Below are 12567 nucleotides of genomic sequence, written 5' to 3'. Positions count from 1 at the left end.
GCCACAGTGGTCACAGGGCCTTCCTGCTGTTCACCCCCCATCAATCCCTCCTCACCCCCACCCATTTGGAAATATGCTTCACTGCTTTATTATGATTATAATTGGTATAATTTATTTAAATAATTGTCTGAAAAATCTGATTGTAAAAGGAATGTGTGCTCATTTAAAATATAATGTAAAATACATGAAAGTATAAAATGGAAAATAAAATGTTCACTCAATCCATCCATCTAGAAATAACCACCTTTAACATTTTTTGTTGATGCTTTAGTGATTTTTCAATGCTTGTGTACATTTTTCTTTAAAAAAAAGCTTTTCCATCATATCATTAACATAACATGGCATAATACATAAGATAGCATAGCATGTATTAGAATGCACTGTTTTTCCAGCTGTACAATATTCTATAATTTACTTAACTAATTTTCTGACCACAAGGTATTGGTAGTATCTAATGTATTACTTTTGTACACGATACTGCACTGATGATCTCTGTAGAAGAACTACGGAAGGAATAGGGTGGTTGCCCCCTTCTCTGCAGGGAATACCTTCCAACACCCCCAATTGCTGCCTAAAACCTTAAATAGCACTGAACCCTATATATACTACGTTTTATCCTATACATAACAAGCCTATGGTGAAGTTCAATTTATAAATTAGATACACTAAGATATTAACAACAATATGCAATAAAATAGAACAATTATGTCAATATACTGTAAAGTTATGTAAATGTGTTCTCTCTCTCTCTCTCTCTCTTTTTCTCTTTCTCTCACTAAATGTCTTATTGTGCTGTACTCACCTATTTTCAGACCACAGTTGACAGTGGGTAACTGAGACCACAAAAAGGGTAATTGAAACCTCAAAAAGGGAAACTCTGGATAAGGAAATACTACCATACCGGTTCACAAAGAATGGGCATTTGTCTAAGACTCCTGATACAAATTGCCCAACTCTCTTCCAGAAAGTTTTTACAAATGACAGTCCTAGGAACAGCATGTAAGAGCATCTATTTCCCAACTCCTTAATAAGGCTACATAGTATATTTTCAAAAATTCTATCTATTTGACAGATCAGTAAATGATATACCCTTTTTGTTTTCTATTTGTGAGATTAAACATTTTTATATTAATTGCCTTTTTTCTTTTATGAATCGCCTGTCATGTTCTTGGTTCTTATATTTATAGAGATGTTTTACTTCAGTTTTTCATTTATAAGAGTACTTAAAGGTTTAGGATATTTATCCAGTTCCCATACTGTTTTTCATATATGTTAAATTGGTCAACTTGGAAGCTGCATTCTTTGTTTTGGGAATTAAAATGACTGTTAAAAAGGAGAGGTTGGAACCCTTCTTAGAGGTTTGTTTTGTTTTTGGGAGCAGCCAGCCTTGCTTTTTTCCTTGGCTAGGACAGAGGAGAGACAGGGAAAGAAAGAGTGTGTATGTGTATGTGTGTGTGTGTGTAATAGCCACTTTCCTTTTGATAAAGGTGTATGAGTTGCCCAACTGAACAAAGCAGGGAAAGCACAGAACTACAGGGGTGGTGGGGGTATCCCCACCTCCACAGCCAACCAAGCAAATCAATCACAGGGAAAGTCCATTTTCTTCTGAGGTCTCCACCCCAGGTCAGACCCTAAAATGTTCCTTGAAATAACTTTTATTAGGTAGAAAAGTCATTCCTTTCATTAGCAGGTGCCAGATTTAACAGGGATCATTTGGACAACAGCTCAGAGCTAGGGCAGAGAGATAGCTGAAGTGAGAAAGGGACATTAGAAAAGAAACAATAAAGTATAACGCAGAATTGGGCTTCTTCACCAACTTTTTTGGTCTTTTCATTGGCCCAGCAAATAAACAATAAAAGATCAAAAAGGAAGAATTATTCCTTCCAGAATAATTCCAATCAATAAATATAGAAGAAATGATCAAACATAGAGAAAATGGTCATTAGAATCCTACAGTAATTGCTGCAGGCAAGCTCAGCTGATGAATCCTAAAGTTAGTGGGCAAAATGTTTAGCCTCAAAGTATCTCTCCCAGAACATTTATCTGTTATTGTAGTTATTTTAACATATGTTCACACAGTTTTTGATAATTTTCCTTCCAGGTGTTGGAGCTTAATTCCCCTTCCCTTGAATGTGGGCTAGACTTAGTTATTTGCTTCTAACAAATAGAGTAGGGAATAGGAAAAATGGTAATTTTGCAATTAGGAAACCTGGCAGACACCACCTTCAACAAGTGGTAAAGGTTAACATTATCAGTAAGGTAATAAGACATGTTGATGTCTTGCACTCCTTGATATGATGTGATGAGAAGGGAGCATCATTTCTGTGACATTCTTGCCAACAATCTATAACCCTATAATTATGAGAAAACATAAGACTAACTCAATTGAGGAACATACCACAAAATACCTGACTAGTACTCTTCAAAATTGTCAAGGTCATCAGAGACAAGGAAAGACTGAAGAACTACCACGGATTTGAGGAAACTAAAATGATATGACAAATAAATGCACCGTGGGATTCTGGATTGTATCCTGGATCAGAAAAAAAAAAGGACATTAACATAAAACCTGGGGAAATCCAAATAAAGTCTCTAGTTAAGTTCACAGTTTTCACTGTTAATTTCTCAGCTGTGAAGATTACACCACATTAATGTAAGATGTTAACATTAGGTAAAAGTGCAGGAGAAGCGTATGGGAACTCTCTGTACTTCGTTCTGTATTCCTAAAATTATTTAAAAATAAAAAGTTAGGGGGAAAAAATCCATACCCAAATCTCATAAGGATACACTGAATTACAGCAAAGCTACTACAAATAGGAAAGCGATCTAGTTTTACTAAATCAGTGTCATCAAATGGAATGGATTGGTCGTGTTGTTAATTCATCATGTGAAGCAGGTAAACTACTATATCATTTCAGCCGTCGTAAATCTATGATTCATGGATTTCAACAATCAGAAAAAATAAAGTGACGTTATATTTTTAAACAAATGATAAGGTTGTTATGGTGGCTTTTACTCCTGGGATGTTCTTATTCTCAATTTGTTCAGAAGTAGAAAATAATGCTGACAGCCAGAGATATCATGTATCCTAGGGCTGCTCTGGTTACTCTGGGAAAAACCTGATATCGGGTGATAGCACGAAGATGCTGGGCCCAGGAACTGTTGAAATGTGAGGACGAATGTGAGGCTTTTGCCTGATGTGGTTGTACGCTGTGTCTGTTTTCGACTCCTCTCTTAGACGTCTTGCTTTCCTTGGCTACAGAATTATGCAGGAAGGCTAACTGCTCATAGGAGGCACTGGGAAGAGCTGGCTTGTTCTCCGGGATGGTGAAGCAGAAGCTATCTCAGGCACATAAATATTCTAACAAGTTTCATCTTGTCACAATAGAGTCATAAAGTTGCTCTGTTCAGCACATGATAATGGCTTTGTAATTCAATTATTGGTAGTATTTGTCTTCTGGGATTTATCTGTCTTAAACTTCGGCACTCATGTAAAACCCTTTACCATAAATCTCATAAATGTAGGTTCTATCCCCCACCCCAGGGCACATCTTGCCATGCCTGTGAAAATCTTGACAGCTTTCTCTAAATTATGGAATTGCTCTGTTTAGAGGTTTTGATGTTTTAAGTGCCAAAGCCAACAATAAAAAACAGTAGGACAGGTCCATTTCCTCTAGTTATTCTCTTTAAAGGAAGATAGATCCTGACAGACAGATACACAAAGTTCCATTCTCAATCCAAAAGGCTATTTTCATCCATTTCTCTAGCATTTTTTAGAAGGGATTCCTGCAAGTCATAGGAAGTCAGATGCAATAGCTTCCAAGTTCTCTTTAAGTCCTGAGATTGTGTCCTGAGATTGAGCCTTGTGTAAATACATCAAGGCTGGTCTACATGGATTCACTTGTCTTACAGCTGGTTTTAGGATTTTCTGCTGTCCACTCTGTCTTTCTTTCCTACTCAGTCACATGAGCCAAACTCTAAGTTTTGAGGTCTTCTCTACCTTTCTGTCTTGAATTTAGCATTCCACATCTTAGTTACCTACTAAGACAACCCTATCTAATCTTTGATTTGAAAATTTTTTAAGAGATACAAAATTACAGTTAGATGGGAGAAATAAGTTCTAGTGTTCTATAGCACTGTAGGATGACAATAGTAAACAATAACAGATTATATATTTTCAAATAATTAGAAGAGAGAATAGTGAATGATCCCAACACAAAGAAATAATAAATTTTTGGGATGATGGATATGCTAGTTACCCTGAAATGATGAGTATATATACATTATATTTGTCAAAATATCACTATGTATCCCATAAATGTGTACAACTATTACATGTCAATTAAAAATAAATAAGTGAATGAATAAATAAGTAAATATGGCCACCCCATTAACCTATATCCATCCCACAGTTTCCACTCAGTCAACAAATACTCATTGAGCACCTATTTCATCCATCCCAAAATGCTCACTTTTTTTTTTGTATTTTAACATTTCTTAAATCAGTAGGTGTATTACCATCAACAAAATGTTATACAGGCACACCTCGTCTTTATTGCACTTCAGTTTTTCAATTGTGCTTCAAAGATACTGCATTTTTTTTATAATTTGAAGGTTATGTCAACTTTGTGTTGAGAATATCTATTGGTGCCATTTTTCCAATAGCATGTGCTCATTCATGTTACTGTATCACATTCTGATAATTATCACAATATTTTAAACTCTTTCACTATTATTATTATATCTGTTACAGTGATCTGTGATCAGTGATCTTTGATGTTACTATTGTAATTGTTTTGTGGTGCTGTAAACTGTCCCCATGCGAGATGGCAAACTTAATTGACAAATTTTGTATGTGTTCTGACTGCTCCACAAATTGGCCAGTTCCCCATCTCCCTCCCTCTACTTGGGCCTCCTTATTCCCCTCCTTATTCCCCAAGATAATGATATTGAAATTAGGCCAATTACTAACCACACAGTAGCCTGTACATGTTCAAGTAAAAGGAAGAATTACATGTCTCTCACTTTAAAGCAAAGCTAGAAATGATTAAGCTTAGTGAGAAAGGCATGCTGAAAGTCAATACAGGCTGGAATATAGCCCTCTTGCACCAGTTGGCCAACTTGTGAAGGCAAAGGAAAAGTCCTTGATGGAAATTAAAAGTGCTACTCCAGTGAACATGAAAAGAAAGCAAAACACTATTATAGCTGATATGGAGAAAGTTTTAATGATCTGGAAGATCAAACCAGTCACAACAGTCCCTTAAACCAAAGGCTAACCCAGAGGAAGCCCTTAACGCTCTTCAAATCTGTGAAGGCTGAGAGAGGTTAGGAAGCTACAGAAGAAAAGTCTGAAGCTGGCAGAGATTGGTTCATGAGGTTTAAGAAAGAAGCCATCTCCAGAACATAAAAGTGCAAGGTGAAGCATCAAGTGCTAATGTAGAAACCAAAGCAAGTTATCCAGAAGATCTAGCTAAGAAAACTGAAGGTGGCTACACTAAACAACAAATTTTCAATGTGGCCAAAACTGCCTTATACTGGAAGAAGATGCCATCTAGGACTTCCATAGGTAGCGAGTTGAAGTCAATGCCTTCAAAAGCTTCAAAGGACAGGCTGGCCTCTTGTTAATAGCTAATGAAGCCAGTGACTTGAAGTTGAAGCCAATGCTCATTTCCAAAACTCCTAGGACTCCTATGAATGATGCTAAATCTACTCTGCCTGTGCTCTACAGATGGAATGACAAAGTCTGGATGGCAGCACATTTCTTTAGAGCATGGTTTACTAAATATTTTAAGCCAACTGTTGAGACCTAATGCTCAGGTAAAAAGATTCTTTTCAAAGTATTAGGGCTCATTGACAATGTACCTTGTCACCAAAGAGTTCTGATGGAGATGTACAAGGAGATAAATGAGTTTTCTATAAGCACTATAAGACTAGTGCTTGGGATTACTTACCTGGCATTGTGGAATTTAGCATACAGAATTGGGGTGTGTGGTGGGTCAGAAAAAGTACATTTGTGCCCAGGTTGGCAAGAACCTAGTTCAATTCTCATTCTGTTCCATTTTGCACTGTAAGAAATGAGGAATGAGGCAAACACTTGATTGGGGAGACACAGATTCGTTAGGCAATAGTATGAGACAGGGAGATGAATGGAGAGGTTTTTCATCAGTTCTAGGGGGAGTGTTCGGGGTGGGCTGAATCTGCATAATGCTAAGGAGGATGGAAGTGTGCAGGGGGAGTGTCAGGAAGCCAGAACTGATGGGACTTGGAAATGCTAGGGTTTAAGGAGAGGTAAGAAACAGAGATGGATATGTCTCTAACGTGCTGAGGTTCAGATACAAAGAATATAGAAATGAATGTGGAAGCTTATTTTTGAAAACCTGATTCTAAATGGTAAGATATTTCATGCCACCACAACATAAAATTGAAAGTGAGTGATGCTGTTCATTTAGAAGCTCTCTGAAGACAATGAGCTGCTTCATAGCTTTTAGTAAAGGATGGGACAGAGTATCTTGGGAAAAAAAGCTATATCATCTTCCTAATATATTGCCAACATATCTGGTTATTTTGATAAAATAGAGTTTTGTTTTCTTTCTCTATTTTTTTTTTTTTGGTAACATCATTAAACTTCATGCTATTTCCAGTTTGCTGGAGCTGGGAAAGAAAAATTGCAGAGGCCCAGCCTCTTGTCATTGAAACCAATAAATCCATCTGGAGAAAGACAAAAGAGTTCCAGCCATCTCACGCCACATTCTCTAAGTCCCTTTGCTGTGGGGGGCTTAGAAGTCTTAGAGATGCTATGTCGAATGGCTGGTGTACCTGAAGGGGGAAGAGAAAGGGCTATGGTGATCTGATATACATAAAACAAACTACTGAACAACAACAATAAAGGGGGAAGAAAAAAACTCTGAAACTGGCTCAGCAGCAATATTCAGCAAGGCCTTGAGAATGAATGTTAGTAAATATGAGTCAGCATCAAAAAGAGAAACTATTTTATGTTCTGGAGTGTTTTCTGATCATAGACAGGTATGTCAGCAAAAGTTTATGGAACTGCCTCTTTCGTGTAAGACTGTTACTACCTGAGATTAGAGAAGACAATCCTAGACAGGGATAACGGTCAGGTATACAGACAAATGTGACTGCAATGATGAGCTGTGAGACCCAGTGGATATGGGGCCAACGGCAAATATCTACCAATGTAGTTCTGCGGAAGAAGAGATACGAGCTGTGCTGGTGCACAGCACGGGGGGGCCTCGAAGGTGCACTAGAGAGGGAATTGCAGCACGGTGCACAGTCAGCACAGGCTCCTTAGTCAGACATACCTGGGTTTAAATTCCATCACTATTACCTACTAATGTGTGACAGGAGGCAAAATTATTTAACCTCTCTGAGATTTTGTTTATTTATTTATTTGCCTTCTTATTTATTTCTCATCTGAAAATGGGGATTAAAACATCCATAATGGGTACCCCTTGTTGATACCTTCCCATTATCCTCTCCCTTTCTTTTGATAAAAGCACCTCAGTCCCTCCTGGGGCATCAACAACCCTTACTTTATGTGATTTACTAAAGTTGATCCTACCCCCAGGTCTATCTATGGGCAGGTTCCCCCATCAGAGCTCATAAGACTGAATCCCAGGAGTTTTGCTGGGATAAGCAAGAAAGTATTTTCTTTTTCATTGGAATAAATCTGGGAAGATATAAGCTTGTAGAGGCCACTGCAAAGAAGCCACTATACTTCTGCCTGCATGAAGCTAATACACAGGAAAATAGAGCTGAGTGATGGGCAGAGTTCAAGACCTGAGGCTTTTTATGAGCTTCTGGATCTCACAGGGTCTAGATAAAGTTACACCTTCTGATTTTCCAGACACACAAACCAACATCTCTTTAAAAAAAATTTTTTTTCCTAAAACAGATTGCATTTTTCTATCATTTTTCTATCATGCCTTGAAAGAGTCTTGATCAACAAACTATTTCACATCATGGATTTGAGGATGGATTTAAACAACATATGCAAAATACTTAGCACAGGCTTGGTACATGGTACATGCTCAACAAATGAGACTTGTTGACAAAGATGTGGAATGTGAAGTCATTCACATTGACTGGCATTAAATTGTGGGAAGAATGAGAATGTGTGTACATGCTCAAACACACTGAGTGTGGAGTTATAAGCATTTCTTTATCTCTCTGCTATGTAATACAGCTGTCATATGCCTCCGAGGGACATCACTGAAAGAAAGCTGGCATTCCAAAATAACAAAGGTTCATTGTTGAGCCACTCTTGCTTGAGGATTTGGCTTTTGGCAGGAGATTCCCTTACTCAAGGCATTTGAGTGCCACTGACCCTCCAATTCCATGTTCCTCTTCAATGTCAAATGTGACACCTTGGCTTTTACCTACTGAAGTGTTAAACTGAAATAAAGAGTACATCATTTTAGAATTTAAACATTTTGTCTTCTCCTTTTATTGGGGGATTGTAGTGGAAAATAGGTCTTGAATTTGGGGCTGAGAATGAAGCCAATGCAGGGAAAAACAAAACTAGTAGAGACAGAAAGCCAGTTATTATTAATAATATTATTACTGTTAGTTGGGACTAAGTACAGTTCTTAGGCACCTGGCATGTTACCAATTCACAAGAAGCGTATCATTTAATGAAGTGGATATTAATGATTTTACAGAGGAAAAATCTGAGGCATACAGAAGTTATTTGGCTTCTCCATGATCTTAGTAAATTGCAAAGCTAGAACTTTGACCACAGTGTCTCTGAGCCTCTTAACCTCCAAGCTGTTCTGCCTCCCAATATAATTGATTTCTGACATAGGAAAGAACAAGACCACTATTGCTATCAGTTAAATAAAAAGGACACCTATTCTATTAACGGTAATATTATGCTAAAATGTGTCTCATACAATGGCCTATGTATGTAAATCAGTTTTGGAAGCAATCTGAACTCCTTGGAGGAAAGTTCATATTTACAGTTGTCATGGTAGTATCAACAGCAACCACTGTGATGACATAAGAAAAAGCTGTTACATCCCATAATTATTTTACAATTGCCATTGATTACTTCCAGGGGTGGCATGACCACTGCCACTGAAAATAAAAATAACTGTCAAGTGTGCTAGGTAATAAGGAAAATATATGAATTCATCTTCATTTTTTCTCTATGGAAACTGCTTTGCTATTCTCCAGGGTCACTCAACAATTCAATTTAGCACTAGAGAAATCCCCCTCAGTGCCCCCTCTACCTCCCGTAGCCAAGCTCCAAGCAGAAATGATTAAAGGCTGTTTATTTTAATTAAGCTTGCTGAGTAATCCTAGATAGCCCCATAGTTCCTATGTAATTTGAAGTAACTGGTCTCCAAGAGTGAGTCTAATAAATATTACTTTGATTGACAACTATTCTGCCAGCCTCAGGAAGTTGCTCAGAGTCAGAAAATACAGACCATCTGGGCAGAGACCAAGAGATTTTCCCCAACAGCCATGGCATTATGCTATTTACAAGTTCTCATGCCTTCTCTAGAAAAACCAACCAAGCTCAAAGAACCCATGTGGCCATTTGACAAGCCCAATTGGAGAGATACACATGCAGACACTGGGGCCGAAAGAGTTTTGTGTTTACACCACTCATCTGTCTGAGTAGGCTAGATTTTTAAGGCTCACAGCCCCAGCCTAGAAAAGAAGGCCAAGAAGGAGGGACAACAGCATCCGCTGATTTAGTAGAGCATGGGCTTTGGTGACAGAACACCTTCATCTGAATCCTGGCTCTGGCACTTACTTCCCAGCTGTGTGACCTTGGACAAATGACTTAACCTCTCTGTGCCATAGGTTCCCTATCTGTTAATGATGAAAATGAAAAGCTTACTTCAGAAGGTTGTCATGAGGATTAAAGAGCTTAAGTTTAAATAGTGCTTATCGCACTTTTAGGCCTCGAATGGGGAAGATGTGTCTCTCTGTTCCCAAAGGCAAAAACAGGTTTTATTTATTTTACTTAACAGACATATTAATTAGAATTCATATACAATAATGTGTAATGTTTTTACAAAGATGATAATTTTATGACATTTGATTACAAGGGTTTCACTAATCAAGCTTTCACATAGAAGATCCCCCTTTCAAGGAACAGATAAGAAAGGACTGCAATTAGCACGGGCAAAAGCAGTGATGAGGTCTGCTCACCTTATAATAAGGCCAAGGGTAAATACGACCTCCACTGAGCTAGAAGATGTGTATCACGTACCCCTTACATGGGAAATATTGTCATATCCATTATTTTTCCTTGTCCATCCTTTTAGTCAATGTTTTTCTTCGTTTCTATTGGTAGAAACAAACTTCTGTCCAGTCCTCTGAATTGCTACTTTCTACCCTGAAGTTTTGAGTACCATGTGCATAGATATTCATAGACACTTGAAAGCAGGACTTTTCCACTGGCAAAGCAGCAACTCTATTTCCAGGATAAACTAGAAGGACCACATTCATTTATTTCAGTCCTTTATTTTAGGAGGGCTTTCTATGCACATAGAGCCCTAAGAAAAGAATACTAATAATTTATAAAAAGACATAGATACTCACTTTTAAAAACTGACTTTATAATTTATAATTTTTTATTATGTCATATTAAGTATTTATTATTTTCTAAAGACTTACCCTGGAATAATTCTCAAGTCAGAAGAGGATGAGTTAGTGTTCAAGTTGCTGAGATCTTAGGTCAAAAAGCTACAGAAATCACTTTGAGCAAAAAAAAAAAAAAAAAAAATCAATGACTTGGAGGCAGTCACCCCTTGCCACCATTCCAAGAATTGAGGCTTCATGCCTCAGGGCATGGTGATAAGGGTTGAGTGAGCCAGAGACTGAGGCAGTGAAGGTTTTTACTGGGGGAAGAAATAATCCTTGGGTGTGTTGCAGGAGGAGAGGAGGGTGACAAAATTGGGAAAATGATACAGATCATTTGGAACACAGAGACAAAACACAAAGATAGGGGTATCTCATGAATAAGGAACAAAATGAGTAAGGAAGGGAGAGAAAAGTGCTGACCAGAGAAAGGAAACTGAGGAAGAGCCAGAGCTGAGTTTCTGGAAATGGGAGATGTCAATTTGGACCCCAAAGCAAGGCTCAAGTCATCCCGAAGCAAGGGCAGCTAAGAGAGAGAGGTGAGCCCACTTCTGTGCAACAAATCCCTTCTTTACTTACAAATGTCTTGATATGATAGGGAAAAATGGCATCATGCCATATAAAAGTCTCTATATGTTATCTTTGAGCGAGTTTGTTTGCAAATGACTTCTCTTTAGCTTTTTTTCAGGCAGTTTCACTAGCTTTTTAAGAGATTTCTCTAATGTGGTTCCTGGCTTTCAACTCCCCCAGGGGGTTTAGGGCAGTGTTTGAAAATGAGGAAGATAAAAATGCATTCCTCTTAGAAGTTCATATAAAAGTGAGAGAATTGGCATGGAGGTGAGAAGCTATTTTATATGCCTTGGTGATCTGCTCTGCCTCTAAATCTAAAGGCTGACAACAGGCAGTGTGATTTCATGAGGAGTAAAAGGGAGATACTTTTGGGCCGTCTTTGCAGGGTACTCATTGGCTATCACTGTCCCTAAGATTCTGAATGATGTGAGTAAGGGATATTTAAACACTTGTCTGAGCTAGTTCCCAGTACCACTGTTTATAGTAGCAAACATTTGGAAACAACCTAAATGCCTTTTCTAACAGCAGATTAGTTAAATTAGACTAAGGTAGAATCACATCTTTTGGCAGAGGTTAGGATGTAAGCTAACAAGTCATGTCAAAGTTACACTAGAATGTTCCATACTTTGTTCTTACTTTGCCAAGCTCTAGGACTTTGGAAACTCAAAAACCAAAATGCACTTCTGTTATTTCCCTTCTTTTTAATTTCAGCCACCCATTCCCAAGGACAGAGGCCATTTCTAGTTTAATTAAGGGGGATGGACTTAATGGGCTTAGGTGGCTAAAAAAACCAAAAGAATAAAAGCATATTTTCTTTAACCCCCATTTCTCTTTTCCCATACATACATCCCACTAACATATAGTTTACTTTTTATGTTAAATAGACATAAGATCTACCTCCAATCTATATTCTTAGAATAAAACGATATGTAGTCAATTAAAAATGATACATGTATAGTTAATTGTATCCCCCTCAAAAGAAACAGGGCATAGAACAATGTGCATAGCTAACATTTATGTAAATGCAAATATCTGTATGTATATATGTTAGGAATTGAGTGTTTGCATCCTCCCAAAATTCATATGTTCAAGCCCTAACCCACAATGGTGTGATGGTATTTGTAGATGGGGCCTTTGGGAGGTAATTGGGTTTAGGTGAGGTCACGAGGATGAGGTCCCCATGATGGGATTAGTGCCTCTACAAGAAGAGGAAGAGAGACCAGAGTTCTCTCTCTCTCCTCAGCACGTATGGGCACAGCCAGAGGGCCTCCATCTGCAAACCAAGAACAGGGCCTTTAGCAGGTACCAAATCAGCTGGCACCTTGATCTTGAATTTCCTACCCCCCAGAACTGCGAGGAATAAATGTCTGTTGTTTAAGTCACCCA

At 38.0% G+C, this 12567-nt stretch overlaps 1 protein-coding gene across 6 annotated transcripts in view; it reads right to left on the bottom strand.

The window, feature by feature from the left end:
- Positions 1–12567, bottom strand: part of SORCS1 (sortilin related VPS10 domain containing receptor 1) — a 459027-nt gene that overhangs the window by 131460 nt on the left and 315000 nt on the right. The gene's annotated exons all lie outside the window — the stretch shown is intronic.

Source organism: Lemur catta, chromosome 14, assembly GCF_020740605.2.
Source record: "Lemur catta isolate mLemCat1 chromosome 14, mLemCat1.pri, whole genome shotgun sequence".
NCBI classification, from domain to species: Eukaryota; Metazoa; Chordata; class Mammalia; order Primates; family Lemuridae; genus Lemur; species Lemur catta.
This window is presented reverse-complemented; position numbering and strand designations above follow the sequence as displayed.